General features: G+C 36.3%; 1 long non-coding RNA gene across 1 annotated transcript; it reads left to right on the top strand.

The window, feature by feature from the left end:
- On the top strand, window positions 1–24280 carry LOC114159607 (uncharacterized). Its single transcript, XR_003598622.1, has 3 exons — window positions 1–134; window positions 1911–2149; window positions 23348–24280. It is a non-coding gene; the product is annotated as an uncharacterized LOC114159607 (long non-coding RNA).
- The last annotated feature ends 2656 nt before the right edge of the window (window positions 24281–26936 follow it).

Raw genomic sequence — 26936 nt, 5'->3', positions numbered from 1 at the left:
CAATCTGTCAGACTCTATAGAGCTACGAGGGAGCAACAACGGGGAAAAGTGACATGTTTCAAAATTGACCAATAGGGGGAGACAGCAGTCCAGAAACTTATCAGTAAGCACTGCTTCGTTATCAAGCCACTACAGTGGGTTTTACATTTAAAAGCCTCAAAATGTTTTTCTTTTATTGCTGTTGTTTTTCCAAGTATAAATACAATGAAAGAAACGGATATTTTCATGCATTAGTCGTTTATTCTAATTTTATTAGACAAAAAAGACCCTTTGGTAAACTGTCTAGTTTTAAACTGAAGTCAGAATTACACAAAAAGTGAAGAAGAATACATTTAATGGTAAGAGTATGTAGTAAAAGATAAAGAAAAGGAATTTAATTCATTTACTTATATTTTTCTATATTGCTGAAAAGATCATAACGGGTACAAACAGGTTAAAAATACTAGACTTTACTTTTATGTAAAAACAGTTGTTCATTGACGATTAAATGTCTAAGATTAAAAATCTCTTTTTTCAAAATGTTCCCAAACAAGTTAAAATATAAAATAACTTTAAGACATTTATTTTCAGCTTATTATTATGCTACAATTATTTAAGACTAAATTATACTTACTTTGGGAGGGATGACTATCTTAAAAAGAGCAACAACCCCTAAAAATAAATGTATATAATAAAAAAAAAAAAATAAAATAAAAACTGTTGTGATACTAAAATCAGCTCCTCTGGATTTGCTCCAACAATTGTTTTCTACATACAAAAGAGACTTTGTTGTAAGAGTTTAGGCCTTCTAATCCACGTATTCAATTTTAGAAACCGGATCCAACCCTGAGTTATGCCTTCAAATAAAGCCAAGAAAATGAAAAAGATGGTGAAAACCGTCAAATTTATAAGTTGGCAAAACAAGTTTGGGGGTATATCAGCAGATAATGACATAGAACATTACTCAAACAAAATATTTGCTCAGGTTTGTTATGTAGGATCATGTCCGGTTTGCTAAAGATGAATAATAAACGATAAAAAGTATCTCAGATTTAGGCTCACTGAGATAAAACTGTTTTAAATTGAAAAAGTGTAAATTTGGAAAACTTAGATTTCACAAAATAAAATGTTTAAAATGCCTTCAGACAAGGAAGTTGTTAAAAGTTTATATAAATGTTTCACTATTTTTATTACTAAATCTTGATTTACATTTTTGACCAATATAGTCCTGCTGGCACGAATTGAGACTACAGCAGACATACGGTCAGCTAAGTGATATTTAATGCGGGAGTCAAAACAACCTTGTAAAATAAGGTGCTTTGATCACATTAGATAAAAATGTTTTGGTCTTCATGCAAAACAGCACATGAGAGGTTGAAAAGCTACCCTTACTGTGAAAACATGGTGGTAGCAGCATCATACTGTAGCGAGGCATCCATCTTAGTTTGAGCCATATGGCAAAAACATATGGGCCAAGATTTCACACTCCAGATTGCAAAATCGGAGACATGTCTCACAATATTTGTAGATATAATTGGATATAATTGCAGTAAAAGGCTGTTTTTTCAAAATATTTTCTCAGAGAACCAAGTTAATGAAAGAGTGATGATATCTAATCGCCTTTCAGAGTTTAGCACCTGCATTAGAGCAACTTGCTAAGTCTTTGCAATGGATGCACCACAGATGTAGACTACTTCCTGTTAGCCTTGTGCCACTATATATATATATATATATATATATATATATACACACCATTTTCTATCAAATGGTGTGCTTCTTTTTGTTGATCTATGTCTAAATTATCAGTAAAAATACTTGAAAATTTGTGGTTGCAATCTGATAAAATCTGAAAAAGTTAAAAGGTGTTTGTTGAAGTTTTAGAATGACATAGTTCAAGAATAGCTTCTTTGATTTCTGGTCTTAACTTGCAGTAGAGGAAACCCTGTGACGGCCAGCACTGAGACATCAGAGGTGTGGTTGGGCATGTTCTCGCCTCCACATCGTGACTACGGAAGGTTTGAGTAGGCCCACGGACTGTATTCCAGTTAAATATGGCCAGGGGAGGAGGGGTGGACGTGAATCTCACAGCTTACACGGAGCACCCGGCTGTGGGCGAAGGTCTTGGGAAACTTCTCAGCTTGAGTTCGAGCCTTGGCGTCAAAATTTTGAGGTAAACACTGGGGGTAAACTGTCGAATCATGTCTTTCACCTCGCAGATTCCACTGCAAAAGTTTGAAAAGACCGTGATTCTTTTTACATGATAATTTCAGAGATGTCAGTATAGTTTTGTTTTGAAGTGTGTACAGAAAATCAGAAGCAAAACCAAAACTCTGTCATAAATACAGCATAAACTATATCTGTAACAATATTTAAAAATCATATTCTAGTTCTCTTGTGTAAAGATTTCTTTTCTTTTTGAGGTATTGTTTCAAAGAGTGAATCCTAATTACAGCATTTCATTCATAACTTCAGTGTTGAAATTATCTAGCTATTTCACAGTATATATATTAGTACCCTTACTTGGTTATTAATAGTGGAGGGAAGCCAGTATAAAGGTTTTGACCACTCACATAGCACCTCTCTGAGACTTTCCACAACTTGAACCAACTGCCCTAGACATGGCGGAGGACTGCAAAAAGCAGAACTGTCAAAATTCTTCAGCAAATCTGTCTAATTCTTCCTTCCGGGTGTTTCCACACCTCTAATTCTGTAGAATGATGTCTGAAACATAAACCGCATTGGTTGAACTGTAAATGATGGTATCATAAAGATGGATGGATGGCCTGCTACTGTTTGCTTTACCAGATCAGAGTACTCTGGCCACGGGCAACTGTTTACACATGGCATTTTGTGAAGGGTAAAGTTTAAATAAGACTTATCAAGGCCCTGTCACCCTCAGAAGATTTTGCTTCACATTCCCCAACTCTGACTATCTCACACCTCCTTGACATCCCACACAGAACCACAGCGACTCACCTGAAAGAGTAAGGACAACAATGGTGAAAAAAAAATTACTGTCACACCTAAATGTTTAAGAGCACAAAACTAATTTTAATATCACACAAAGTTAACCTGAGTCAATAAATGGGTGGTTTACAAATTTACTTTGCCTATCAAATGAAAAAAGTTATCCAAGACAACTTGGCGATATATGAAAAGGTAATTGAAATTCCAGCCTAATAAATCTTTCTTGCAACAGTTATCAAGATTATGTGATCACTAGCAATAACTGTTTTGACTCTCTGTGGAGATGTTTTTTCTAACTCTTCCTTGCAGAATTGTTTTAATTCAGGATGTGTTTGGATTATGAGGATGGTGGAAGGCCCACTACTGCTCCATGTCTTTCTTTATTGTGGGTACAGGCTCTCACTGTGGTTTGGTTAAGTCTCAAAGCCTTACAAATAACTTTGTTACACATCTCAGACATTTTGTTTCCCATCTTTTCTTGAATTTCATTATTTCAGGGCACAATGTATTACTTTTAAAGATCTTTTAGCAATCTTAATTATGTCAGAAAGGTTCTATTTATATTTTAAAAAAATATTGTATAGATGAGGCACTCCTGCAAAATAAGTTTATAGTTATTCCTTACATTTAAATTATTGTTTAAGCAAAAATAAAGGGAAGTTTATTTTACCCAAAGTGGCCAGTGGAGATTATTGAATCCACTGACTAATAATAGAACTGCAATGATAATTGTCAAGACTGAAATGTTAATTTTGGATTTCTTAATGTAGTATAAAGTTTCTAAAGATAGGTTGTTGACCTTCTCAAATTATTTTGCTCTGGAATAAGCTTTACCAAGAATAGACTTGGCTATCCCCATTGTAATAAGACACTTATTTAAAGCCCATGAAATATGCCATTGTTCATTTTACCCTTTCTTAGTACATTAATCCTATTGCCGCAGTCTAATGCTGAAATCCTGAAGAGCTAAGAGGACTGGATCTGCTTGACCACACAAGATATTCCTGTTTCTCCTGAAACAACCTGGTATCAAACTTTTAACCACAGAGAGTGGCACAAGGCTAACAGGAAGTAGTCTACATCTGTGGTGCATCCATTGCAAAGACTTAGCAAGTTGCTCTAATGCAGGTGCTAAACTCTGAAAGGCGATTAGATATCATCACTCTTTCATTAACTTGGTATTTCTTGTGTCTCCATGGCTGTGTAGGAAGAATGGTCCTTTTCATCAGTCCTCTAACAAATGGAACTTGCTGAAAAGAGCCAGGTTAAGTTGTGAGGATAATGAAACAAGAGAAAAGGAGCCAGATATCTGCTAAAAAGAAAGTCAAATAGTGCAAAGTGGGTGCCCAGTATAACGGCTGATAATCAAATATGTGCGAACGTGGTTATTACTGCTGTGGTGGGAAATAAAGCAATAAGGAAGTAAACAGCAGCAGCAGGTGACGGTAACAAGAAGGGGAAGTTAGACAACTAATCAGACTGAGTTTATTTTTAGACCAACTGCAGGCGACAAGAGTCTCATTTTCACCTGATCATCGAAACAGGTTGGAGGGAAAGAGGGCCGGATATTCCATTACGTAGACCAGACCTGAGCGCACATAGCTTCTTTATGAAAGGTGTCTCTGTCCGTGGTCTGAGATGCTACACTGACATCATCCGGAGCCAGCGGATGGGACATTTTGTGTGTTGTGGTGCCAGGGAGCAGTTCACACTTACAGCCAAACTGTCTCCGAGGTGTGGTTTAGACTCTAATGTACAAAAATCCATCACAGATTAAAGATTTACAACTAACAACACATACTCATTTTATTCATTTAAATCACAACACTTCAAGCATTTTACCAGAAATGTCTTGACCAAATAAAAGCTGGAATTTAGTTATATGGATTGTAAATAAATTATTAATATTTCTACTTTCCAAATTTAATATTTCTTCAACTAAATAGTAGATTTGTCTAAAAATTTATTTTTACCTATGCATATAATTTTTTTGTATTTGCTTTTAAATGTGTTAACCATTGTAAGCTTCGCAAATGAGTTGTAGCTATAGAACATAAAAATTCAAATCAGGGAAATTTTTCACATTTATGGTGGTTGTCATCTTTTGACTAAAAGGAATAAAGTGTATTTATCTAATGAGTGACTCATACACAAAAAATATCATGGAAGGAAAGTACATCAATTTATACATTAAAATGTATCTTTTAGGAGTTTCTATCACCTTATATGGATTATATACTGGTATTGTCTGATTTTATGGTTTGAACAACAGAAATAGAAAAACAGGTAGGACATATGCAGATATTGTCAATATGTTAGGAAGTAGCATGTTAGCCAAGAGTTTCTATATAAAAACAAAGCCAATGATTCACTATTTTATTATGTGGATACATTAACACCTTCCTAGTTGCCATGGACATTTGAAGGCTTACTATACGACAATGCAGGACTCAGGTTCTTGACGCCCACATCTTGCGTCTTGATTGACTTCTCAAACCAGTCATGTTACTGACAGCATAACTTTAATTTGATTATAGTTTGAATAGCTGCTGTTGTTATATTATTATTATGTTTTTATTTTATTTTATTTTTGCTTTTTTAAGTGTTGCATAGAGACTTTGCTTTGGTAAGGATGGAGTAAGCATGTGATGGATGCCATTTAATTCATGCTTTGTAACCGTCACCTGCCCTCTCAAGTGTCTAAGCACATTAATAGCCTCTGCAAAGACTCAGGTGAGGTTGTAACATTTTGTCAGCACTTTCAAAATGAGCCATTGTCATTCAAACCTAATTACAGGTCATGCTCTGGTATTGGAAATAGAGGGCACTGACCTACAGAGATCACACTCTGCTTCCATACCGTTTCATTGTCATTTAAACTGACTGAGGCCATTTTGCCTGAAGACATTCTGAAAAGTACCTTAAAGTAACTAAGCAGAGTTCAGTCTTAGCTCTGCTTTTTAGGTGTTCTGTAAGAAATAATAATAATAATAATAATAAAATTTATGCTTAGAAATACTTTTAAAAGAAAAGAAATCAGGAGGTTGGTTGGGGTTTAAAAGTACTTTTTGGTTTTATAATGGTGATATAGTACAGTGGGGGCATTTGTTTAATAAGGCTTTTTTTCTACAAATAGTATTGACCCTTCTGCATACCCATTTCCTTCCCTCTAGATAAGCTATCAAACAAATGGTTGAGGTATTTCAGCTTGTTAGAAGCTCCAAGCAGATAAGGCAGAGATTATAGCATTGCTATCTACTTGGAAGCCAACAAGGGAAGGGCATTCTAGAAAGTGTGCTGCAGTAATTGGTCTTCACTTTTAGTCACAAAGGTAAAAGTCGCAATCCGCATATTTCTCAGAGACAAGTATTTTTATACAAGCAAATATTTGAAACACTAAATTAGATAGATTAGTATTGCTTACCATAAGTGTTTTATTATTTTAGTGTTTCTTAGCAGCTTTGTGTATTTGTTTCCCATTGTAACATAAACATGTAGATTTCCACAAATGTTGTCAAACATGTTTTTTAAAGTCTACCTTTTTAAGGTGTCTTCTTAGTTTAACAACGCTGCAAAAAAAAAAAAGTTTGCCCCATTACATTTTTCTTTTGTTTTTCCTATGCGTCTGCCGAGGCCTGAATTTAGAAGTATATTTTTTAAAATTCTCTGACTCTCATTGACTGTATGAGTGAAAATGTATTAAATAGATACTGTAAGAGCCAGTTAATGGGGAATTTAGTTAATATAAAGGGATACTTTTATTGTGAAAAGTAATTTTGGCTTCCACTACGTAATGCATAACATTAACATTGCCCGTATGCACGTTTGAGGTCAGATTGCAGTTGGAAACGGTGGAAGCAACACAATTTTTTGAACGATTTGTACCGAGCCTTTCGTTTTTTCTGTAAGTGAACTTTTGGAGTTCTTTAAGTAAACATCATAAAAGAAGACTTGGTTTCAGTCGAGTGATTCAAATATTTGTTGTTAGACAAACTGCAAAGGTGGTACAACAAACTTTTGGGACGCAGAGTGCCACTACAGATACTTTTGAAGGAAAGATAATACTAACATTTCATTTTAAAATGATTGAGTATCATAAGTAGACAAAAAATGAATTCTAGTGATTTTACTTTTGAGAATCTTTGTCATGACAAAACCAATGTTTTCATATACTTCGATGCATTTAGTAAAAATAATCTGTTCAGGCATCAGGGTAGCTAAATATATAAAAGGTAACCAAACATAGCAAATAACTTGGTGATGTTAACCTTTCTGCAGTAAGAATTTTTGTCTTTCTCAAGTATAAACCAACAAACTGTGCAACCAGTCTCCTAAAATGATTTTACGCAAACTCATAAAATACATTGCATTTTCTGCATCAGTGGCTTTTTGCACAGACATCATAGTCTTTCAAATATCCGTCCTTTTATTTTCCCTTTTCTATTTTCCCTTTTGCTCACAAATCACTTGTGAGCAAACTAGTAGAGACTGGAGGTGAAACACATACATGCCAAGCATAACAAAACACTCAGGGCTGCGTGCAGCTCTCCTCTCTCTTTCCACCACGTTTTCCTCCAGCTCCCTTTGGGTGCTCTGCTTTTCAGGCTGGGTCAGGCTCAGCAGGGAAGTTCCATCTAACTGGGACGGCCCAGCGGTGGTGGCCCCAAACCTCCGGGAGTCAGAGTCGTGCATTCTAGTGTTACTCTTCAAGGAAATTGTTCTTCAACATTTCCTGAGATATAATATTTGAGCTGCTTGGTGACTTTTCTTGGTGTGAGAAGGAAAACTGTAACAGACTGGTTTGATTTTCTGCAGATTGTTGTAGACTGCAAAAGTGACTTCTTATCTGCCTGAGCTTGCTTTTTCCTTCTACAAAATTGTTGGGTTTGCCATAGATAAGCATCCCAGTTTATAAGGCATGATGGAAAAATTCTGGATGAGATTCAAGATTGAATTCCGTTTTTTATTTAATGTCGGGGTTTTTTCTGATAATGTAGCATTGACAACACAACATTTTTATAAGTTAGCAGAAGAATACATTTCTATAGTTTTTTTTATCTTAAACTGCTGTTTGTGATTTCTATTAAACAATAAAATATTTTAAATTCAAAAGTTACTTAAAATAAATTTTAACAACAAACTTTAAAATTGTTCAACCTAAAAGTAAGAGGGATTAAAATAGCTCATTACACTCTTTTGGTGGTGGTTTGCTCAGTAACATATTGCCATGAATAAATAATGCCTGTATAAACGCTACAATTTAAGTTACATTTTTTTTCTCTAGAGATTTTACAATGTATCATAAAAAACACAATGCAGTAGTTTAAATTTACACCAACATCCTCCACCAGGAAAAATGCAAGCTTGTGTTTGGGCAGATATATTTTATTTTTAAAACCCAGAAAAATCTTGCATGCTATATTATTCTACATGTTACAAACTACACCTGAATTTGACCGTTTTTACAGAAATGTGGCTTGTTGAGTTAAATAATAACAACGAAAAATTGGTTGACTGTTGTACTTTGTTTATTTGAGGCAAATTTTGAGAAAAAACTTTTATTTGAACTCCTGGTACTTTTAACTCAGAAATCTACAACAAACTACAGCAGTATTCTTCTTATCTGAAGAATTCATTTCACTATGTGAGAAAAACCTACACCTTTGAAGACTGAGTACAAAAGAGATTAACATGTGCCAACCTGCAAAAATACACTTCATGTTCATCTTTCCAACTCTACAACGTTATAAAGAAATTCAATTCAGGATGTGCTTTTGGGTAAGACTACACCATGTTTTATTTAGAAAACAATAGTTTGCTGCTTTGTTGGGGCTTAAAATGTTTTTAACTGCTTCTTGTAAGTTAAGAAAGCATGGAACAGTCAAACGGCAAAATCCGGAAATGCAAGAACATTCAGAAGTAAAGACAAAGTAAGCATATTAAATTACATGGATGAATTAAACCCAAAGGTATGTACATGATCTTACGAAGTAGACTGTGAAATCTGATTCAGTTGCATGGCTCTGACCTTCAGGACAAAAGACAAGATGACGGGTATGTTGAATTATTAGCAATTCTCAGAAATCTATTTAATCTTGGCGACAAAGTTTATGACTCACCAAACAGACTACTAGAAAGGTGTGACCTCTTATCAAGCCAACAGTCTGCAATTAAAGATCTAGAGTTACCAAGCACTTATACCTCAGCGCACTCCTATGAGCTGTGTATGAAAACCATGGCTTCACCTTAGTTTGGTTGAAGCTACTTATTGGTGCTTAACCTTTTAACAATGGGTGTCTATGCACAGCCACATGCAGGTGGCAGAGCCTAAGCAGGACACAAGCCAGGCGATGGAGAGCATTTTTAGGTAGGATTTTTATCAGCACTCTTGAGGTACAACATAAAGTCCTGAGCACAGAATAAAAAAATGCCTCCAAGTATTTTTCACCACTGTAAAGATCACATTCAAAAGACGGGAGAGGTGGTAACAGAAGAAGCCTGCAGTCCCACAGATTAGTAAAACTGACAGCAGGGGTTATAGGCAAATGACGAGGAAAAACCTGACATCTAGAACTGAAGCCTCAAAGTAGCTGCTTATGTAACATAATGCAAGGATTTTTCCTGCTAATCTTTTATGGCACACCTTTGATCACTTTTAAGATGGTGTTGTCAACAGCAAAAAATGGAGTATAAAGACAGAAATATTTTATTGAGGTGTGAAAGGGGAGAGTCTTTGTCCAAGGCAGTGACAGGACATATTATACAGAGGCACGTCCTCGACAGGCGCCAGCTGATTTTTATCTCTTTTCAAAACCGTCTCACTTACCCAAACTTCTCCCTCTTTGGGGATTTGCATAAATTCCTCATTGACAAGTATGAAAACAGGAAATTCAATCTTAATCTGTCATCTGCTCTAATACATTTGCATCTACTTTGACACAAGGGCAACATAAATTCAGACGTTTGAATTCTATTTAACAAATATATATCATTATATCAAAATATTTATATTTTCAAATATTGATCAACAAAAACAAGCTGCTTCAGATCTAACCTGCAATGCCATCACTCTGAGTATATATTTGAGAATTTCATTCTCAAATTAAAAATACATAAAACCAATCTATGCCATTTTTCATTAACGTTATAAGAATTCTTTTACCATCAATAGCACAAAATATGTTTATTTAAAAAACAGACATATTTTTATAGATATAAAATAAATCTATAAAAAACAATCTATACCTTTTTCAATATGTATAATTATGAATTAAAAGGCTCAAATTCTGTTAATCTGAAGAGCAAAGAAATACAAAAACGATAGCATTCTCTCAGCCAGACTAGATCTTCTCTTGCTATAATACTTCCAAATGATCCTACAACACTGTGCGACTTATCACCATTTTACACTTGTGTAACCTTTCCTTGTCAAAGTGTGTGGAATTCCATATGAAAGAATCAGATACTGTCAAACTAAGAACAGATGTGTGTATATAGGACAGTCTGGTTAAGCATAGTTGTAGTTGTAGTAGAGTAATACCTGGAAAGAAACAGAAATGCTAAGGTAAAAAGAAACTTTAGCATTTCAGGACATTATTACTTGACTGCAGAATGCTTTTATGCAAGCTTATAATAATAGTAGCACTGAAATGCTCAACATGCTGATGTGAGTGAATATTATTTGTTGCATATAGAGCATCTGCCCATGATAGCATGGATTTAAGTGAACTATGGTGGAGTTAGAAACAGCTTTTGCTAATTCATTTTACAAAGGAAGAAGAACTTCTTTATTCAATCATGTCTCACTGTTTTCTTCATTCTAGTATGACCACAAATAAGGCTTTTGGTTCTGTCAACTTTTTCAAGGTCTCTAACAAACACATACTTTTCTCTCAGTCAAAAATGGAATAATGTCACCATGCCTAAAATGCACTGTTCGTTCTTGTTTAATTCTTATTATTTCTACCACAACTGTATATGGTTACCACATGAACAGTGCATTAAGATGGTCGAATGAGCCACTTGTGAATGAAAGTGTCAGTGAAATTTATATTTATGACATCTTTCTGCTCTAGGGAATTTGGCTTTATGAGGATATTTATGCTTCCTTTGAGGGGCTATTTCCAGATGCTTTAGTTTTCAGTGTGTTTTTATTTGTATTTGCTAAGTTTTTCCCACAAACTCGCCCTATTTCTCCAATGTCACATAACATTATGTTTGCGGTGTCCCACCTAATTAGAGCTTGTTAGCAGCTTTTTATGAAGTCAGCAACTCACCTACTACACAGCTTTACTCTTATTTATCAATAAATTCTAAACCATGCCATTAGTTTATTTGATGGTTAGTTTATTTTTTACTCAAGTATGAATACTGTTTGACAAATACACTAAACACCAGTAGTAGTCACGGCCTTTATTTTATATTTTTGAGGACTGACACGAATAGATGAATGGATAAAAATACACACAAATTGGAATCCTGAAACCTATTTTCTTTAGAATGAAACAAAATTAATTTCATCATCGTCACCTGGTAAACTGAAATTTTGTCCATCATTATTTAACTTCTACTTATGAAATAAGAAGATACCAGTTAACAAAAACTTCACCTTTTTCACAGGTGGAAAGGGAAAGGTTCTGAATTATCTGGATTTCATGTAAATTTCAATGTGGTGAATCAAGTAGAGATTGTGTAAAAACTAAAGGGGGCATTTAATTTAGCATTTACCTGAACAGTTAACAAACACTGCATTATGTTATTTTTTTATATCCACTTGGATGCAGGACTTAGTACTGTTTTTCTATTGGATTGTATAATTAACACAATATAAATATAGTATCTAATATTGCATTTTATTTGCTGCAAGTTTGTAGCAGTAGAGCACATTAACATTCAGCTTCATCTTAAAAGTTACTGTATTAGTAATATGTAAAATGTTTGAAATACTGTTATGACTTATCATTGTGTGATGGACACACTGAGGACACTTGAAATGATCACAGTGGCGGATTTATGATTCCTGATTTTATAAGACCGGTTTGGGACAGTGGAGACTGAGGGCGGAGGGGGAAGAATTAACAGCAACTTGAGACGTCATGGCAGCTGAGGAGCTACTTGAGAAGTTGTGTCATTTCACAGCTGGGTCTTTGTGAGACGGCCAATTTGTGTTGCAGACTTCCTGAACTGCACAGATAGTGAGTCACTTGAATGATGCTTCCCTCCCAGTATATGTGACGAAGTTGGAATTGGCGGGTGGATGAAGTCTATATGTGAAAACCTAAATAAACCTACATTGGGAAACACAAACACCTGACACGTGGGTGTCAAACACCAACAGCCAATTAGATACATGTAGAAATAAGGAAATTTACTTAGGAAGTCTAAACAAAAATTGCCCCATTTGCACAAGGATTTTTCTTTCTTCGTTCCTCTCCATTGTACCATAAAACTGATGATGTCAGGTATTTTTTAGAAATATTTTAAGAGAGTTTTCTCTATAAGAAAACATTGTACATAACCAAAGGTTCGAGATAAAACATACATTTCACAGCTACAATCAGAAAAACTATAGATTACACACTTGAAAAGAGATGTCAAACACATCTTGTTTGTAAATCTGTTTTTTTATTCAGTACACGTCCCTGACTTGGAAACCGACTGGCTGTCATAGAGTCATCCTAAAAGAGTTGTAAAAATGCACTCATCAGCCCTACAGATATTTCTGGTATTGTCCAGTGTGCATTATGTGTGAGAACAGACCATCTCCAACAAAATAAGTGTGAAAAGGTCAGGGGTTAATGCTTGACTGAAGAAAATACAATACACTAACTATATGATCTCATTTGACACCAGGGAATCTGAAATAGACTTTTCCTTGTTGACTTGTACAAGATTGTAGAAACAATTTTCTCCACTCAAATAAGTACAGTAATCATTTTTCACATCTGCTAACTCATCTTTCACAACCATAGAAGCAAGAGTCCTTCTGGATACCCGGTACTTTTCAGCTGCTTCACATGTCCCCTAAGGACAACCAAACCCTAAAGGCAGAAACCCTTGCTCAGCCTAATGGCTTCTATCACCACTGTTGTCCACCGGCAGGTCTGGTTGTCACTACGACAAACACAGAAAATATTTAATTACCTAGTATAGTAATGTATTTAAAAGATTTAATAACATGCTAAATGTGTATGAATAAATATTTTTTTTGTTGATTTTTATAGTTGCTATCATAAGGCATCTACTTTAGATATTTTTAGAAACCTCCAAATGAAATTGTTCTTAAGTCCACAATTTATCATATGTTATCTCTAAATATGGCAGTAAACCTAGTATTTACCTTTATAGAGTCTGTTATAAAAAGTTTAAAAGACACTGCTATGAAGCATTATAAGCTTTTCTTATACATATGAATTTTTTTCAACAAATCTTCAATATGAACAAGCATGTGTTGTCAATTTAAGGCTATTAAATATCCTGCCCAGCTCTGTCTTTGAAAGGAACAACATATTTTCTCTGTATTTTCCAAGAAAAGCCCACACCAGAGAAAATGACTGGTCACACTCCATGAGTCCAGCACCTCTACACACACAGACCACCTGAACTCCCATGAATTGCTGAGCTGATCAGGCCTTCCTGTTTCCCACTGTGTGAGCATGCATGGCTCAGTGCAAAGCAAGCAGAGATGTTACATGTTGTGATTTCTTTAGGTTTTGCAGTCAGCCAACTGTGTTGAAACAGATTGGACCTTTGCTGCAAGCTGACATCTTGGGGCCTTCTGCATCTTGCCAAGGGGGCCAATGGAGACGTGGAGGGGAAAGGAACTGCTCAGTAAGCCTGCCACATCTCACCACCCACCCGCTCAGTCCTGATTTTGGGCTAGGGCTCTTAATTGTGTCTCTGGGTGAAGTAGTATTGGCCCAGCAGCTAAGAGGGGGCACATTATGTGTGATGTGAATAAGACCACACACCACAAATCCATGCATTCAAACACACTCGCATAAATACTTAAACCCAAAGCTTAAATAAATGCCAATCAAAACTTTAATTAGACTTTATTATTTTTGGACATTTCTGTTCCAAAAAGCATAAAAAGTCATGAGCCTAGCAGCCATAAAACTTTAGTGTATACTTATGTGTCTCAAATTGAGAATAATGTTTTATAAGTAGTGCCACATATAAATCCACCGTAGTAGTTTCTTCTTCTCAGCTAATCAGAAGGTTATCCCATGGAAGTGATGTCACCAAGTCTTCTTCACACGTAGTTGTGATGGTTCAGAACTGGCTCATGCTGACCGCAGGCTGGCCGCCTTCCTGTCTGACCATCGTATCCAAACATGGTGAAGACAGGGAGTAAACACGGGTGCAACCACATCTTAACACAGAGGAATCCTAGGGATCGGACTGAGAATGGAAATGATAAGGAGTTGTACTGGTTATAAAATGCAAATGTTCTTTGCATTTCATTTTACAGCAAATTGAAATGCAAAGAGCATTCTTTCACAAAGATTTGATTTTCTTTGCTTTTTTATTATTATTATTTCTGTTTTGTTAGACATTTTTTATAAATGGACCATTATCCTGACAAGTTATTTTAATTTAAAAATATAGCTTTCAGCTGATTCTCACCAACTTGATTTAGCATGTGGGGTTAGGTTTTCAACCCAGAAAATGGGTTCAAGTGATGGATATATGTGTTGAGGCTGCCAAAAGGCAGACAAAAAAGATTAATCTGTAACCTGCATTACTAGAAAAGTAATTTTTGTCAAGTGAAAAATGACCTGACAATGGTTTTATACCTAATTGACTACTAGATATATATGCAGTTAGGGTTAACTCAAGTAGTTATATCAAGCAGTAGAAGTAACTGACTTATATTGCTAAGTCAGTTACTTATATCAAGCAGTCAGAAGCTAAGAAGCTGGACCCAGCCTGGGCTTAGTAATAGTAGATTACAGAAAAATAAACATTTATGTTACCAATTAATTCTTCAGATATTCATCAGTCATTAATCCAGCTGCTGGAAAAGCATGAAATAGATTTTTTTTTTCATCTTAACACCATGATTTTATGAAAAAGACTGCTTATGGACAACATAAGCAGCAACACACTTAGTTTTAGTAACTCAATAACTTCACCAACTTACCACCGGTTTACTTTCTAAAATTTTCATGCTGCAGTAAAAAAAAATGTAATCTAATATTTTACAGGCATTGAAATGCTAAATCAGAAGAGGTAGACGTTGAAAGCAGGACGTTTTTTGTGAGGCAACAGTGCTTATCAATGTCTGGCTTTGAATGTTTATTTTTGGATTAAATTTGGATAATAAAATGTAAACAATATAACACCAAAATATTGCTTGTGTGCACTGGTGTTACAATCCTCTTTGGTTAACAGATAAATATGAGTTCATCTTAACCCTATGAGGTAAAATTCCTATATTTACTACAATAAATTCATCTTGCTCCTTTAACTTAATCCATTAAAATAACCCACTGACTGTATAATTAAAAATAATGAAAAATAATACTAACACTATTCATTTTATCCTATGGAAGAGAATTTTTCAAGTCTGACTTGAAACTGTTGTTATAGTTCAAAATGGTGGTCTTTGAATTATGATGAGGCGCTTACTCTTTCAGTCTCATCACAAACTTAACAAAATCACTAAACTGTGTCACAATTTCTATGCATACAGCATAAACTCAGGATTTGGCTTAAAGAAATAATCCAGCGATTTTGTTTGAATAGAATGGTCATTGCTGTCAGATAATTTTGGCTTACACTCACAATTCTTCTGTCTGCTTCGGGTTTATTAATTGAGGAAGTTTGACCACCTACGTAAATCTACCTTATGCATGTGCATGCAGACATTCAGCCTTCATGTTTATGTAGCAGTAATTTGTGGACAGGTGGGACGGAGGCCTTGTGTTTTCCTTAACCCTTTCTGTCGTAATTCAGAGCTCGGCTAACTAGACCTTACTTAACCTCCTGACTTTAGCCCCAATCAACACATGGATATTAGGCACCATGTAACCTTTACCTTTGTGTATCTGAGGACTGCTTTGTGGCAGAAACCTGTCAAAATATCCCACTCTCATTTATCCTGTGCAACAGCAACAAAACCTCTACAGTAATTTCCAGAAATCTGTCAAAATTGCTTAAGTCTTAAATTATGCATAATTGGTCCCTGCGTTGGGTTACTGGGGGATGAGGATAGCCTCCCTAATCATGAGACTGGAAGTAAAAAGGGCTCCAGTCACTTCTAGCTTGTTAATGATACCCAAATGGGTGCTTACCAGCACTATGCCTGTTTGCCAGAGGTTACCACGGATGAGTATCAACTCCATGTAAGGTTAATTTTTGTAAATGACACTGGCACTTGTGTGGTAAACCGCCTTCAATAACATAGAATAATTGCATAGAATAACTGAAGGCATAAAATGGACTTGTTTTACCAGCAAGTTTTGCTAGAGCAACAGTTTTTTCTACATAAAGGGAGATTCTGTTCTGCTTTTTACATTAATTGTGTTTCTCTCTTAAAGTTTACCTTAAGGTTGAAATTTTACAAATATAATGACAGGATGTGGTGAGTGCTTTTTAGATCAGTGTAATGATGGTCAAACATGTGATCAAAAAAGGACACTTAAATAAACACAACAAACCTTTTTTTTTCAAACACACAACTGTTTTTTAAATATGATAGAAAATTAGACAACCCAAAACCCAAAATAATCCTGATGAAAACAATATTATCTATAGGTCTGTATCACAGCTTAAGCACATATATTAGGCTGAAATTATTTCTATTCCATAGGGTAAGCAGTCAGCCAATGTAATGCCAGTATTATCTTTTTGGTACCAACTCACCTGTAACCTGAACTCACTAAATAGCAATGATAACAGGCTCCTCTGCATGGGGTCACACTGCATTAGTGTAAAACAGACTCTCTCTTTGTGCTTTACCAGCGACGTTTTGGACCCGGGATAATCAGTTGGGTGAAAGCGTATACCACTCCAAATCAGCTCCAGCCAGGCCAGCTGAATTTATCTCAAACTTATTAACTTTGCTCCAGGCACAAATTGAAACCAGCTCAGGCGATTGCGCTCCATAGGTGCTGAGTGTGAGAAGTGACAGGGTGTGATTTAATAGGGGGGACTGTGCCCTGCAGATGCTCCAACATGGCAACTGAGTATGGAGAAGAAAAGGAGAGTGGAAAGGGTGAAGCGAAGCTTTTTTATTTAAAAGAAAGTCCTGTCATTTTGGAAATTTTTGTGAATTTAGGGAAGGAGGCAAGCTGCGGAGAAGGAGACTGGTACATGATTTACCCTAGCAAGAATAAGTTGATTGAGGCAAATGACTTTGCATAGCTACACAAATAATTTGTGTTCAGAAGAAGCTTTTATAATAATAGTACAAAGATTACTCATATTACTGACGTACCTTTGTTCTGATAATCTTTAATCTATTGAATTTTTTAAACTTTTTAAACTGTTTTTTCCACAGTAATCTGTTAAAGGGCTTATATAAATAAACTTTTTTGAGCTTTATGGCATGCTACAATGTTATTCATAAACATACCTGGAGTGTTGACTTGATTCTTTCATCCATGTTAAAGAAATCCTTGAATCAGTTATTCAGGGGTGCCTAAACGCTTGCTCTCATAAAGTCCTGTCTATTTACACAAAATTGTGATGAATTTCAGAAAGAGAGATGTATAATACATTTGGTATCCCTAAATAAATGATGAGTTGACAGTTTTAAAGGAAGGGCAAATTCAACATGCTGTCCAGCTAAAATTTCCATCTACTTAAAGTTTTGGAGAAAACTGAGAAAATCACCTATTTTCTAATCTTCACCAGTTTAAATTATCCAATCATTGTCAGATAGTTTGTGTACATGTCTGTGGCTGTGAGAAAGCATGTCTGCTTGCTCATCCCTCCCCTCCTCTTCAGGCTTTGTTAGGCCAGGTGTGCTCGCTCTTAGTGCCGTGCCCAGGGAGCCGTGAGAACGCAATGGCTGGTCGCTCTCTTCCTCGTCTATCTGATTTATTTCAGTCTCTGTGGCATTTTAGCAAACAAAAGTACTGCTTGGTATTGATCTGGATCTTTTCCGTTTCCCCTCTCCAACTGCCTTTGTTTTGCTCAGGTCCTGGATGCCTGCTTTAAATCAGCCTGCCTTGACATTTGCTTAATGTCTAATTAGCCATGGGTGGGCATGGCCTTTGATTATAGGAAGTGCCTGGGGGTGGGGCTGTGAAGATGACTGAATTTTGACAAAACAATCCAGACTGATCAATCATTGCCTGTCACATTGTTTTGTCCTTAATTTTAGAGTGCTCAGTGCAGGGATGTGTCCCCTTGGTCATTTGAATCGTATTCCAGATCCTATGATTCCCTTCTCCAGTTCCTACTTTTCTTGGAGCAAAGTGACTATCTAAAGATCAACTTACACTGAGTCTGGGGAAGAGGTTACTTTCTCATCAATCTTGCAATAACTTGCACTCTAGATTGCAAATTGTTGCAACCTAGAGCAATGGATATACCATAGGATTAGAGGTAAAGCTGTTTGTGACTGATCAGTTTTGGTAAATACAACTACATAAGTTAGTGCTGCTGGTGGGAAAAAAAATCCTGGTAAATATATAAATATTTCTTTTATCAAGATGAGTAATTAAGAAGTGTTATAATCTACATTATAATCAATCAGCAATGTGGCAAAATTCAGTCAGCAAATTTTTACACAAAAATATATATTCACTTCAAGCCTACAGACAGAAATGAATCTGGGTGTAAAATGATGCGGTAAAGTTCAATTTATTATTTTAGGCAGTAAAACATTTAGTACTTTAGGAAACCCAGCCCACTGAGGCACTGACTGCAGCAATCTCTCATTCTGAGCTTGCATGTGGCCACAGTGAAAAATAGAACTCCCCTTTTGCAAGAAGAATCTTTGAGCATAATCTGGCTCAGTGCGAGAATTAAAATTTGAAAAAGAAACTGTTATGGCATTCAATATTGCTAACGTAGAAAAGAAGGGAGGTTCCAGAGCCACCATAATAATTTATTTCTACTTTTTAGACCACCAGATAGTGAAAAGCTGTTGAAAGACCTTACATCTGGTCCAACATGCTCTGTTGTTAACCTCTCTTTTCAGAAATTGTCAGTTGTTTTCTATCTGCCATCAGCAGACAAATCTCTTTCACCAGATAATCATCTTTTAGCATGGAGACTCTTCATTATAAATTGTAACCCACTGATTATTTTCAATTATTGAGGTCTGAGATGTGAAAAATAACAATCTAATGTAGCACAGTGAGAATACATAAACTTTACTCCAAATCAGATAATTTAGTGTCACCTCCTAATGCAAACAATCATTTGTTGCAGCTGCTGTCCAAACAGAGTGATCAGTACTGGTTCTGTGTTGGTCAGGTAAAGCTTCGCTGATCAACTAGGGTTTCTAGTATGGCCTGTGACTCTTGAACACATCACAGCTTCTCAGCAGTCAAAGTTCAATCAGGACTGGTCTGTGGTGTAACTGTACCAAGGTTGAAAAATATTACTAATATAAAACATATAGATTACTATACATCAGAATATATAACAACATTATTATTACATAATGAATAATGTATTATGCAATAAATCTGAGGGACATAATTCAGTTCTGATCTTAGTTACAATAATGGTACATTTCACTTGATCAAAACAATATAAAATGGTTTATATATAGAAGGTCTGGGAGACATTCATTACCTTGAGGAAGATGCTTTTGGGCCCAGTGGGCCCAGTGAAGCCACTTCATTTTTGCTAAGCATCATGTGGCATGCAGTGAAGCATCACTACTCCTTAGCCTTTCAGTGCTCCCCACTCAATCCAAAAGCATTAGCCAGATGGCCATAAAGTTGACTTTATTTAAATCTGGCAAATTCTGCTCTTTTAAGCCATGCACCTTGCAATGATCTGCTCCCTCCCTTTTCATGCTACCTTCTTTCTGAAGATAACTGCAGCAGTGTTTTTCTGGTAAAAACCACCCATTTGTCCTACACTATTTGTTTTGTTCACAGAGGCTCTGGGCTCTTGGCTGTTGAGAAACAATTGCTTCCTGGAGGCATAGACCATGCTGAAGTTTTAAGTTTTACCCAGTTGCTAAGATTTGCCTATGATATATGTAATGCATCAATTTGATGTTAAGATGCTTAAGTTGCATGTGCTTTAAATAACCATCTTCCACTGCAAAGAAAGAAATGCCAATCCAAATGAGGCTCATGTTAATGTTAATTCAATATTTTTGAGGTGGCCAACACAGACTGAATGGCTTTGTTGAGGTTTTTTGGTGACATTGATAAAACTGCAGGCAGACTACATTTCTATAACAGTGCAGAAAATGTATGTCATTGTTCACTGTTTCTCCTTCTGTTCTCTGATTGACTTGGTAAAAAATTTTGCCGGAGCCAATCCAAGTCGAGAAAGCCCAGACTGTGCTGACAGCGAGAATTTTTTTTTTAGCAGAATGGCACAGCAAGGCAATGGCCAGGCTACAGTAGCATGCAAGACAGAAGCAAGCTCATTTAAAGAAAATCTTAGCATGACACAGTGAGGACATGCTTGTGAGGGATTTGGCTCACAGAGAGAGTAACAAAAAAATGTGCCTTATTTAATGTAGAAATCATTTTAAAGGGACTGGAAAAAGACAAAAAAATCAGGTTTGTTAGCAAATATTTTAAAACTTCACCAGATGAAGTATGAAAACACATAAGGCTGCATTTGATATTAACAGGCACTCATCACTACTGCACCTGGTTTACTATGTCACCTGACAAGAGCCCACCTGCAGTCCTCACTTCAGTGGATGCCTTTCATCTATCTTTCTATCCTCCTCCACAAGACGCCACACTGACAGAGTAATGTCCCCTATTAGAGCCCTCATTAAAACAAGGGTCATGGGTCATACAGCAGGCCACAGGACGTCAGGCAGTCATTAAAGTTAATTGTTAGCTTGTGATCTCCATACGTTCCTTGAAAAAGTAAGTGGTTTATAGCTTTTTTGCATTTTTTTAATTATACACTGTTGATTAGATTCTTCTCATCAACAGAAATGTCACGGACTTATTTTTTTTAATGAGAACTGTGTTCTTTTTGGGGGGGGAATTGAGGGGCAGAAGTTTCATTTAAGACTTTCAAGGTTTTCTCCAAAGAAAATGCATGTGCAAGTTTGAGTTGAATGAAGAGTTAAAAATTATACGCACAAACACAGATAATCTATATCAGGGATCTTCAAATCCAGTTGGATTTGAAAGTCACTGATAGGGTGCTTGCCAAGAAAGCGGCACCTCCTCTAATTTTGATACTATCAAGATAAAGACTGAGCTACCTGTAGGAGTTATAAGAACTCAGGCCTATTGAAAATGGATGGGCTATGTTTGAAAAACTTTATTCAAATCTTGACTTTTTTTTCTTCTATGCAGAATTCGTATGTTTTCCACATGTAGGCATGGATTCTCTCCATGTACTACAGTTTCGTCCCACAGTCTAAAACATGACTGTTATTTGTCACCTCTAGACTCCGTTTAGGTCTGAGTATGTGAGAGCATGGTTGATTGTCCTGTGTGGCAACCCGTGTACCCCACTTTAGTCAAATGATCACTGGAGATGTGCACCAGCCCAAATATTTTTCCAGATTGTATGCAAAAATATATATGTATCTCTACTTTTTAACCTGTAAATTAAAACTTGTTCACACAATTATGGTTTTTAAAACTTCTTGAAGTTGAATATTGAATCAATATTTTACTCTAAAAATAATAAAGCCATATATACTGTTAACAGCCCACAAAGAATATGCCATTCATTCCCATGATGGTTATGCTTCCTATAATTTTAAATAGAACATACAAAATTTCATCTGTAATGTTTGCGAGAAAGTCTAAATACATAGATCCTTCAGGGCCTTCACATATTTCACTTTTATCCAATGTCGGTCTTTAATAGTTGTGTGTTTTGAGGACTCTTTTTTTCTTAATAGCAAGCTGACCACTTCAGTAGTCCTCTACTGTGTGGCCACCTGAGAAGGAAACTGAATATAAATCCCCAACAATAGGCAGGGTGCTGAGGGAATAGGGCAAAATGGCCATTTAACAGGTGCACCTTAGCGGCTTCCACACAGTTCCCACACATATCACAGAAACTTGTTGCCTGCCCTAGAGAGTACCCCTGAATCACTATCCAAGATCAAGTAGCGATCAATTAATGGGAGAACAAGGCATTCGCAGGGGGGATGTCCAGTGTCCCACCCGCCCCTGCTTTGACTCATAGAAGTGCCCATTTGCAACTCTATCTGTGTGGCTGCTCCACGTCAATGAGTGTGGGGCTGAGGGGGTCGGAGATATTATCGGGGTTACTGTGAGAACCGGCACTGGCATTTTCACTTGGCTGACCTTTGTTTGCGTGAGTGGGGTTTGATTGGTGATGCTCTGATGAGGTCACCTGGCAAAGCAGCAGGGGGTGTCGTGCCTATTGTTCACCTGAGACAGAGGGATGAGATCTGTAGTGGTTTTCTGCACACATTTAGATTTCTGAATTTCCCAAAGGTTTTCATCATTGTTTCCAGAATACATAAAGAAAGAAAAAATAAATCTTCTTACATAATATTAGGTGGATATTTTCACCTACCTGGTTAGACATTGTTTGACATTCTTTTGTTATCTTTTAAAAAGAAGTTTGCTCTTGGGTGATGCAAGTGATATACTAGCATTGATCAGTGAGGCTGACCTGACTAATTGCATTCTTTTTCATAAGCAAATAGACTGAATCCTGGGAAACGACAAAGTCACAAATCACACCAGAAAAATGATGTCTTTGAGATTAAATCAATTCAGTAAACGTTAGATTTTAAAAAATAGCCTTTGGTATTCATACCGCCATGCACTTTTGTTCTGCAAAAGACCTATGTCTGCATATGTTTACCTTCGGACTATAGCTGTATATTGTTGGAACGTTTTTATAAATGTGGTGGATAATTATTAAGAACTTCTCCTACCTATGTAGCTCCCAGGTGGCAGAGCAGCTCTTACTGAATGCATATCCCTTAAATCTTAGTCAAATTTAAGACTTTAGGTAACAAACATAACTTTCGATTCTCATTTTTTACTCCTAGATATTCTATTGATCTGAAAAATGCAGCTATTTGTGTTCTTTTTTTCAAATACTTTGCATTGTTTCTATATAATAAGATGTAATATTGTTGTGTAAAAAGTGATGTGACAGAGCTGAATACCGTCAAAACAGTAATTCATTTTACTGCCTATGAGCACAGGGCATTTACGGGCTTTTTCAAGTTGATTGAAAGTCCTCCAAAAGGTTTTACTCACCGTTTGTGTTTTGAATCTTTTAATTTCAGGTTTCCATTTTCACCGTCCTCTTTATCATCATCGGAGCATAAACTGATTGACGACTAACCTGCAATTAGTTTGACAAGACAACCCCCATCTGAGTGGCCTGTGATCATCTGAATGAGTCAAAGATGTATGCTCGCCAGATCCTGCTCTACAACACAAACAATGATGCTATATTATGTTCTCTTAGCTTCTAGGTTAGGTTAATATATATATATATATATATATATATATATGGAGTAGAAATATATGATGCATAGACTCTTTTCTCTTCCATGCTGTTCAAAATGAGAAGACAAGAGGACATGTAATTGAAGTTCTATACATGTACGCTGATCCTTTTGGGTCAGGAGACAATAATAAGGTATAACAAGGGTAAAGGAAATGTGTCTAAATGTGTCCATATTTACTGTAACTGTAAAAGCAATAATTAAGCTATTTCAACTTCTAGGCCTGTGACAAGAAAAAAAAAAAAAACAACTGGATGAGGACCCAGTTTTATTTTTCTATTCATACTAATTGAGAACACCTGTGTTGGAAAACTACAGGCAATATGGTGATGTTTGTTTGAAGCAACATAAACTGTTTTAGATGGTAATTAAGATGTTTTAGGAAAGTCATGAAGAAACTAAAACTGAGTTGGTATATTGCAAAAATAAAAAAATAAAAAACAGTAGAAGCCAGTTGCACTCTGTTAAAAAAAAACAATGTTGTTGAGACAAAAATAATAAATTTCCCATCCCAGGAGTTGTCTAGACTGCTTACTATAGTTTTAAATGTCCAATCAGCCCAAGCAGAAAAACATTATTATTATTTAAGTTGTTTAATTATTGAAAGCCACACCACATTATTGGATGTCTTTTTTTTCTGATATTGTGCAACCCTTTATTAGACACTATCCAAGTATCAGGTAGGTGTTTTGGAGTGCTGTCCCACAATTGGAGACATAGACTTGCACTAGTTGCTAAACACTACTGAAACTTTCACTTGAACTGTATGCCTCAAGCTAAAGTAAACAGATTAAATTAAGCTTTTTGACATCAGTTTAACAACAGGCAAATTAAAGGAAAACATGTCAAGCTCCCTTTTAGGTATAGAAAAGGATGAAGGTCAGAAGTTTAATGATATTTTAAACTTAAATAATAATAGTATTGGTAGAAGTGCTCCTGTATTTACCTGCTACTACATCAATACCACAGCATACAGTTTTCCAAGGCTCTGGCTATAATTGAGAGAACTCACAGAACAATAAATGGTCATGTACACTTCAACTCTGTGAAATCTGATTGATAAAACTGGACTGTGCAAAGTAATTGTGCAACCAGTAATTTTGTTAAAAACAATATTCATTTCATGAAATTTAATTTTACCCCAATGATCAGTACACTCAAATTAAATCTTAATTTTTAAATAAAATTTCTTCACCAGATAATGCCATTCAATAATATTCTAATTTATTGAATATGACTATATATGACTCCCTTGTTGGGTGGGGTACTTGGGAGCAGTTTTATGGCAATAAAAACAAAATTCGTAGTCTCAACAGTCCAAGTTTGATGCAAACGCCTTGTGGAACCTTTTATGCAACCTGGCGTCGAGGAGACTTACAATAATATTTAGCTTTCCACCCTTTTTTGAGCCATTTAGCCCTTGGTTAAGGAAAAGTGTTTGCTCCCCTTAAAACTCACACACACACACGCACACAGAAAAAGGAAAAATCTGCAGGGTCAAATGTCCTGAATGGGCCGTTTGCCAGGTCCGTTCCATAAGCAGGATGCTGACATGCAGACAGGCTCCGGCCCTCCCAGTTCTGCAGAAACATATGAAAACAGAAACAAATCCCACCACGAGGTCCAGCATCAGTGGTCCATGAGAATACAAGAGGCTGTTTTAGTCCAGGGACATCGTAGATCGCACAAGAAGATTAGTCTCCGAACTACAGGGCCTTGTGTAAATCTCCTTGTAATTGGCAAGGGAATTTGACTTTACTCCTGCACAGTGAGAGAGCAGTGCTCATTATTGCTGCCTAACTAATGCATAAACAGAAGTCGCAGCAGGTCCCCACTAAGTGCAACGAGTGATCAGATAGGAGACTTTCAGTTTGAAGGGCCACTTTTACAGAACTTAATTGGTCTTACTTTATTGACCAACTGTGATAACACTGAACTTCACTCTTATTTTGCTGACCAGTACATTGAGGTCAGCTGGTAACACATTTGAGGCTGAATAAGTCACAAAAATATACATCTCCTCTCAACTTAAATTGAGCTGCTAATACATGATTCAATGTATTACCTGTGATAATTGAAGGAGTTAAATTGTGTTTTAAAGATAACAGATGGGCATTCACTAAAACATAATACTCATTAATTTCTTGACTAGAATTATTTTAAAAATCATTCCTAATTGTTTTGCTATTGTTGATTTAATTGTAACATGCATCCCCAGTCATTTTCTCCCAGACTCAAAGTGAAAGAATGTTATCAGCAGGGTGGAGGTGCAGCTTTTGTTTCTCTCAGTCCACCTGCCGTGGGTCAAACTGCTTCCTCAGTGCTCTCAATGTGATTATAAGCACTTTCAAAGAGCGAGGGTGAAGATTGGTTACTAATTTGACGAAATTGGGGCCGGTAAGGAGCATGACACAGCTCAGACCAAGTGGTTAGAAGACATCATGTTGAGTTTGCCTGTAGGCAGCAGCAGTAAGGTCACAGGAAAAGATGCTGGCAGTTTCTGGAGACCATGGCGGAGTCAACCACCCACCCTTCAGTCCCGTGGGAGTTGAGAGATGAAGGCACCAATAATCCTGGATCCATTAAACTGTGACTGATGCCATTCTTTTTGGGTCTTATGAGTGGATATATTGCCTACGGCAACATGGAGACCAGTGAACTTTTAATGTGGGACAGACAGACCCACAGCAGGCAGCTAGCAATCCAGGATTATGGCCTTCAGACTGACCTCATCAAGGAATTCACTTTACTTCCATTTTTTTTTTATTTCATTAGCAGGGAGATGCCCTGATTTCAATGACACATGTATTATGACAGCTTGTAAGGACAGTAAATTAGGAAGGTGACTGTAAATATGGACCCACCCTGGTCTGAGAAGAAATATTGTCTTTGCACATATTTGATTCCCCAAATTAGTGGAGAAAGAAAATGCAACATTTAATTTATTGTGAAAACTAAGAGTGTTATTTTACTTTGCTGCTGCTCATGGTGATTTGGTGATTTCAGCAGTCAAATGTGCTTTGGTCTGAGCCCTTCCAATTATAGCATCAGCTGTATATTAAATGTTGCGCTGCTGTTAGTAAAGCTCCTTCTCTGTCTCAACAATTTTGTGGTATTTCACAGGTTTTCTTTTCAGAGTGACCTGCTGTCGGTTGCTGCCTGAACCAGCAACTGGTCATATGGCTATAAGGCTGTGCCACATAGTGAGTTGAGATGTCCCAGGCTATTAAGATGTATACTATATTTAAGCATGTCCCTGTCTCTGCTTTGAAGCTCTAAACTAGAAATCACTGACTGAATATGGATGTCATGGCAATCAAACTCAATCTGTATTCATAACACTTCCTATGATGACATAAAAAAT

The sequence above is a fragment of the Xiphophorus couchianus genome, chromosome 16 (genome assembly GCF_001444195.1).
Source record: "Xiphophorus couchianus chromosome 16, X_couchianus-1.0, whole genome shotgun sequence".
NCBI lineage: Eukaryota > Metazoa > Chordata > Actinopteri > Cyprinodontiformes > Poeciliidae > Xiphophorus > Xiphophorus couchianus.
The sequence above is the reverse complement of the archived record's forward strand: the minus strand, read 5'-3'. Positions and strand labels throughout refer to the sequence as shown.